The sequence below is a fragment of the Manduca sexta genome, chromosome 5, assembly GCF_014839805.1.
Source record: "Manduca sexta isolate Smith_Timp_Sample1 chromosome 5, JHU_Msex_v1.0, whole genome shotgun sequence".
In the NCBI taxonomy this organism is placed as follows: Eukaryota; Metazoa; Arthropoda; class Insecta; order Lepidoptera; family Sphingidae; genus Manduca; species Manduca sexta.
The window spans coordinates 8601526-8609491 of NC_051119.1; the positions used below are offsets into that span (position 1 = coordinate 8601526).

Sequence of the window (7966 nt, forward strand, 5' to 3'; positions counted from 1 at the left end):
TTTAATAGTAGTTTGAATATGGAATGCCTTAAAAAATATGGCAAGAGTTCAGGAAGGACAATGAAGTAATTACTTATATTGTTTGATGCATTATGATTAATAATACGGTGGAAGTACTAAACTGGAATCCAGAACTCTGCTCTGATACTGTTTTATACTAGTAGAAGCGTGATGATTGTAATCAAATGCAGTCCTGGATATGTAAATAGGCCACATAGGCCGCGGCCTATGGGTGGCAGATTTAAGAGGACGCTCGCTCGCTGTAATTAATTCAAATAATTCCCCAAACAAATGGAAAATTATTAAGTACTTATTTTAGAAACCTACATACATACATAAACGTACCTACATGGGGCGGCTTAAATAAAATGGCCTACACTCATAAAAAATATAAATCCGGCACTTAAATGTATATCCAGTAAATACTCTATTCTGTTGCTAACATTACCCACAGAAGCCCACACAGCTAAGATGGCATAAAGCCAATGATTATGATGTCCGTCCTGATACACTAATGTATTCTATTTCACATCTATGTGATAATTGTTCAGTAAAGTTGCTAATCGATGAGGACGCCGGCTTATAGCCCGTCAAACATTAGTATAAGAAAAAAAATATTTTATATGAAACTTTGTGGTGACGAGCGCAGTGTAGTGTCAACTAATTTTAATTCAATGGGAAACAGTTGCTTTTATTGTACTACATAGTATACTAATGTTATATTAATTAGTGGGGGCATTAGCTCGTTTCATTATTCATTTTAATTATGGGGAAATATTCCCCACATTAAATAAAATTTACGTACACAACAGCAGAGAATTTATTGAATAAAAATATCAATGTAAAAACGTCAATTTTCAATTCTGTTTAACAAGTATTTTAAATATTTGCATTACTTTTTAAACTGGCCAGCGCTCTATACATATACGGAGCTGCCTTATAAAGTATTTCCAATCAACCTATTTTTCGTAAAGTAAATCAATGCATACAAACAGACAACTAACTATAATGATATTAATAAAATTACTGTCGATATGTTATCGAATTCATAACTAGCGCCAGAGGGCTCTACAAATTATTACAATTTTAAAACAATTCCCTGTCGGTAATTGGTGAACGGTTTTCGTTTACGAATCCACATGCGTGTCGTAACCCTGAATTGAAATTGCATTAAGTTCCATAAATAGATGAAGTTTTTAGAAACTGCATATGCGAGCGAAACGCTCGTTTGATGCAGTGTTTAGGTAACTTTAGCTAACGTTAAATATCATAATGGTCGGTACCAGCACTAACAATGTAAACCCTAATCATAAGACAGAGTTATGAATCGGATTCTTATTACCTCTACTACTTGGTTAATTTCTAGATATTATTATTTTAGCTAACACCTAACAGTATTCATAGATCTATCCTTGTCCATAATCAAAGTTTAAGTAATAGGTATACTCAAGACTTTGATATTTAGCGAGCATTTTAATCAAACTTAATTCTTTATGTGCGCAGATGTGTTTGCTATAATAACAAATCAATTTCGCCTATCTATTGATTGTCCGTCAACTATTAAGCGGCTCCCTTTAAGAGCGACTTTAATGAGCATGAAATAAAGTATATATTTATTAAAAAAATTTACAGCCAAACAATACATGGGCCTAACATTTGGATTCGGTTGTGTATCAAGATTTTTCTTCATAAATGTTTCATTAATGCAAATATTTTCAGCCAGTAATTAAACACGGCCTGTTAAGAAACAAAAGAATAACCCGTACTGTTCTCATATCGCAGATCTACAAGGATTGCACGCAGATCTTGTTAGCAAACGTTTATCTCTGCATCTATATTTAGTAACGTGTTATTAACTAGTATAAACTCGAGTGTAATATACAGCGGATTTCAACTTTCAGGTTTACTTTTGGTAAAATTATAGAATGTATTATTTACTTTTTTTATTGAAACTTAAGTTTAAAGAGTCAGTTAATATGTTAGTATACAATGATGATACCAATGATTGCCAAATGCCCACACATCGGAAAATAAGGAACACTATTACTGTTAAGACGCCACTTTATTCGCACTTAGCCTGTGAAGTGATGTTTCTACCGGTGGTTCTGTAATGTCCAAAGATCAGAAAAGAAGAAATACTGTTACTGATGGAGAGCTATTTTTCCGCATTTAACTTGTGAAGGTCAGGCCGTTGTGCGTGATGTGTCAACTTTACGTCTACCCTTCCTAACTCTATCCAAAACCGCAGGACCTTCCTGGTTCCTCCACAGACTAGAAAAGAAGAAATATGTCACCCGTAGAACTATTGTTTCGTACACATTTAAGAATGTAGCAAAGTACTAACTTTTACAACTACATAACAGTTTATGATTTTGTACTCAATTAAGAAAGCAGTAACTTAGTTTACTGTTCACAATAAATATTACACAATGTTTACTTTACTTACGATATCTTACTACCGACTTTTTTTATTATGACCAGCCGACGGACATCTAAATAGTTTCAAAAATCTTTATTAAAATCAACCACAGATCTTGAAGATTTTAAATTACTTTCCTCTATATTAATCGGATTTTATCGCGGTTTTAATATTTTAGTTTTCTCCCGTTTCAAAAACTTTGCAGCCTTTGTTGTCTCACCCGTGACCGCGATAGAATCCGAAAAATAGTTTAATTTGAATATCTAAATTCGCGTAAACATAATCATTAATTTCCACTATGAAGCCCCTATATTAAATCACCTTTTTGTCAAGCGAATACTCAACAATCAATCGATGACATAATTCGGTCGGCTAAATATCTGGGTTACATCACGGTGCGTAAGGCTTCCGTTATTAGGCACTGGACGAAATCTGAGACGGGTTTAACTGTAAAGTCCGGTGGCTCGTGTGTATTCCCGTCTAGAAACAAGTATTTATTAATAAAGATATTAACTAAAAATCTTTATTGTTCGCCTGGTAATCGAAATTCGACAATAATCACTAATTAATTTTTATCTCTATGTAAAAAATGTTTTTTGACACTATACCTCATTAAAGGCTGAAGAAAATCGGTTGAAAAATAAAAAGAAAAAAACGCAGCCCTTAGAATGACCCAAAAGAACGTGGCTCACAATTCGATGTCGTTTAATTTTAATATTTGTGATTGGTCAAGAGACCAATACGTCAGTCACGTGATAATCTCTCAACCAATCACAATGAAACAACAAGGGGACGTGTCGTGTTTTCTTTTACCACATTACATGCACACAGAGCCGTTTTGTTTTACCTCTTTGTATACAAATATTTATGTAGTTGTATTATGAGGTGATTGTGATATCAAAGGCTACTCCAGGAAAGAATTTTTATTTTAAGGGTGTATCGCGGAACTGCATATCACTCACAGTCGCTGTCATTTGTAAAAATATGAATTAATATTAAGTGTAAATGTTAGGGCTACAAAAGCACTGTTTACAGAAGATTCCTCTCTTTATTTCTGTCTATCTATTCTTCTTTTTTCGAAGTCAATAAGTAATTTATAATTATTACACTTTATTCAACATTGCTACATAGTTAATAAGTAGCTATTTTTATGCCGTTATACAAAAACGTATAAATATGAATCAACAGATTTGATAGCATGTAAGCGGAAGAAAATCTCATTAAATACGTGAGTATAATATCTCAAATAGCGCAATAAAAATACCGGTTAATACTTTATAATAAATAAGAAACTACTTAGTATTTCAGTCTTTGTTGGTAAACAGGAAAAACTACATCTGTCACACTTCAGGAAAAATATCGCAGAAAGTACGTCTGTGGAATAACTAAATCTAATATGTTTCTTAAACATAATAGAAAGTACATTTAAGTATAACATAGAAAATAAAAATTAAAATAATTATAGCCAGTTTATAAAGTTACGTATAGTTAACACTAACTCGACGTAGCATTTAGGGATTGCAATCCGGTACAAACTTAAATCCAGCCGGAATCACGAGTATTCCGCCGGATCCGGCCGGATCCGAATTGGTATATTGGGTGTTCAACATAGCGCATATTTCTAACTTCATGGCATAATATAAGGAATAATCTACGGGGAAAAAATAGAAACGATTTTGTGCGAAAATCAACTCTTATTTATTTATAATTATTATCAGTCAGTTATTATGTAATAATCAGTCTCAAAGATTACAAACAAAAATTTAAATTAAGTTAAGCCCGTTCATAAAAACTAAATTAAATCAACATCATATTCTTCTATAATCCAAATTAAAATTTTCAAAATCAACAGCTTATGGATAGTATACCCATGCATTCATTACAGCACAGATCACTTTTCTTGTTGGAAAAACGCTCTTAGAAAACAAATTGTATTAATAGTATCAACCTTTAGCCTACTTCTCAAGGAACTGCAAATATAACCAGCGACCAAAAAAGCCCTTTCAGCTTCAACACTGGTTGGTTTCACTAAAGTCAAAAAGTCATATATTAGAGACAAGTATTTCCCTCTATCTCCTTCAGTTTCATAAGCGCTCATTTCTTTCTTAAGTTTTTTAGTACTTTCGCACGGTTTTGATAAGAGAAATTACGTTTTTCTTAATATATCGGAACCGGCCACCGGATCCGGTGTTATAGTTGGATCCGGTAGGCAACGAAAACGTACCGGATCCGCCGCATTACCGGATCCGCCGGACCGGATTGCAATCCCTAGTAGCATTTTATAATTTAATCGTTCTGTACCTAGATATTTAAAAAACAAAATAAAACATGGCCATGAACAAATATTACATCAAATCAAAATAATAGTTAAAATAAAACTATTTTGTGAATTTTATCGCGATTTTTATTTTATTTGGAAACTTACAGCCAGTACAACTCATAGAAAAAGATACACTTAAAGAAGGCCAATTACAAGCTTCCACTACTAAATTATTATATTACAATTTTCGTCATTTCGAAGAATAACCTTCGTGGTCGAAACCGCCATGAAATCCGCAAAATAGATTTATTTTAATGTCTAACATTCGCATAAACATAAGAAATCATTATAAAATAATAGTTGTTTCATAATTACTAACACCTACTGATGGAAACTTGTAGTTAAATTTAGAAATACATAATATTATAATTTAAAATTGGCAAATTGTTTTATTACTAAGCAACAACGACAAAAGACGCGCATGACCTTAAACTGCCTGCATGAAGTACCATTAAGAATTTTTAAACGTTATGTCATCTTCCATTCTTTATTTAAAACTTGTTTACATTTATTTGTGCTAGGACAAGTCATGGTAGAGCAAGACTTATGCCATTGTAAAAACGTATTATTACACAACCTTCACCATCATCGCTCTACCATCTCATCATTCAACTAGGTACAGATGATTATGCTTTTTTTTTTGACACGACAACTGAACTAGAATCCACGCTGATAAAGAATCGACACATCAATCACGAATTAAAGGAAGATGCTCATCTCTAAACTTACCTCTATTTTTGAAAGAGGAAAATATAAGACAATATACTTTACTACATATCCGTAAATAGACTCATCACAAAAGGGACACGATTCGATGAACGAGGAATAGTTTCCAAGTTATTTTGTATTCGCACGGCGCCAATGCCGCCACTATAAGGTCATGTGGCAAGATCTTGGCCGCGCGGTTCGCGTCTAACAAACATTATTATGTTATTTCTGTGGATCGACCTCGCCGCTCCAGTGAACAATGTTGATAATTCACTAATATAATGCGTCTTCATTTTGGAGCGTGGGTTTTATTAAGGTCTAATGCAACGTGCATTAATACTACAATTATATGAAGTGGGCGCCAGAAAACGTTATTCTACCTCGTGCCGGAATTTCTAGACGTCTTACGGCTATCGTAATCTTAATCTTCTATCCGATCGTAATAATAAGCCAATCAAAACAATTGATTTGTGAGCACGTCAAAATCTCTTTGTTCTGATTGGTCTACTTTCACGATCGATCGAAACAATCTATTGCAATCATTTCTGTTCGTAAGTTTATCGGGATATGTTTAATCTGTCTTAACTCTTAAGATTTTATCGTAAGATACACTGGAGTACCGCCACGGCCAGAGTCAAAACACCAGCCATTAGAATTCAGAAAGAAATGGCGTTAGAATGGAAATAGTCATACAGAGTAGAGACGGTCCGAAAACCATTATCCAAAACAATTATCAGCAGTTTATAATCATTTTTATTTGATCTCTATTTTTCGGCCGATATTGTCAAAACATTATTTTTATTTGTAGATACATACATATATTTAATTTTATCGTCCGTACCCCGTACTCATTCAGAATCCAACCAAACCTTTTAGTAATATTTCTTTAATGCCATGTCAAATTGTCCGGATGAAGTCAGTTTTGAAAAACGCAACGTTTTGAAGAATAATGTGAAGCGAAGCTGTTTTAAATTTCGCAAAATAAAAAAAAATATCAACAAACCTTATTTATAATCCACATGATTGACATTATTTTACGCGGAAATAAATGCGTTTTCCTTCAACACACATAGATAACCTAGGAATATGACTTCCTCTAGGTAAGGAAAACACTACGTCGTTCGCTCATTAATACTTCCATAGGATATCAGGAAGCGCGCAAAGGTTGCGAAATGACTGTCAATGAACCTTCCTCATCAATCACTGTCAGCCGTTTACCTATTAATACTACATTTAAATTGCCGTTTAGAACTTGATGACCACTACCAAAGACTCCTCCGGTGAATGCCTCTGAGTGTTGTGAAGAGATCTTAACAAATGGTCATGTTGTTTTATTCATAAGCTGCTACTTTATTACTGGCTGTTTTTATTTTAAACCTATTTGAACAGTAAGCTTAGCTTTAGTTATTAATCTGAGAGAAATATTGACGAAAGCAAAACTGCAGAACATAAACCAGGTGTGTCCATTACTGGTGATAGGATCACGTGGGTACTCTACTCAAGTATGTTTGGCTTCGTCCGTTGACTGCCCATAATGATATTCATATTATTTTATTCATGCTAGCAGTAGCTAATAATAGGAAATTCCTGACTAAAGTAAAACAATAAATTACAAGAAATTTAATGCATAATATCCAGTCTACTTACTTGAAAACTAATTGACGTTAAATACTACCAAAAATCCAAAAAAACATTACATTATACTGTTCTAACAAATTAAAGTAGCAGAAACCAAGAGGAATAACAATTTTAGAGTAAACGGTAACTTCAAACAAATGCAAAAAGTGGTTTGCCCCGGGTGAGGATCGAACTCACGACCTTAAGATTATGAGACTTACGCGCTGCCTACTGCGCTACCGAGGCTGTTGACGTGGCAGTCTAAATAACGATATAAGTGTCGTCATTTTAATAAAATAATAGTATTGTATAAATGAAACACCTACATTTTACTTATCAATCTACTGACCTGTCGCATAATAATGATTGATGAACTGCAATATCAAAACATGTCTCAATTTTTTCCCTGATAACAATAAAAATTAAACAAGAAATAAGTGTGTACCTAAAGGTGACTAGAAACTAAAAGTACTAAACAAAATGATACTCTATAATTATTTCATTTATTTATAACGTATATATAAGTATCAATATCTATTTTGAGAAGTTTTAAAGCTAATTTTAAAACAGTTTTCAAATGGCCTTAATTAATCGACTCGGAATTTTAAAAAAGAACTTCTTTATTTAAAAATCCGAGATTATAACATTCGTTATGTAATCAGATCATTCGGTTTATTTTATTCATTAATCGATAATTCACAACACCGCGAATACTTTCAAATACGAAAACACAATGTTGTCACCTGCAAAAAATCTTTTTATTTTCCTTCAACAGTTATTTCTTACATAACTTGCCTATCTGATTAAGATAATATCTTTAAATTACTATTACAAAATTAGTTGATTGTTCAAAGTGTCGTTACTTAAGCGGTTGTCTTTGGTCATTTAAGTTTTATTTGTGT

General features: G+C 33.0%; 1 non-coding gene across 1 annotated transcript; it reads right to left on the reverse strand.

Moving 5' to 3' along the window:
- Positions 1 to 7237: 7237 nt before the first annotated feature.
- Positions 7238 to 7310, reverse strand: Trnam-cau. Its single transcript has one exon. It is a non-coding gene; the product is annotated as a tRNA-Met (tRNA).
- Positions 7311 to 7966: the final 656 nt, after the last annotated feature.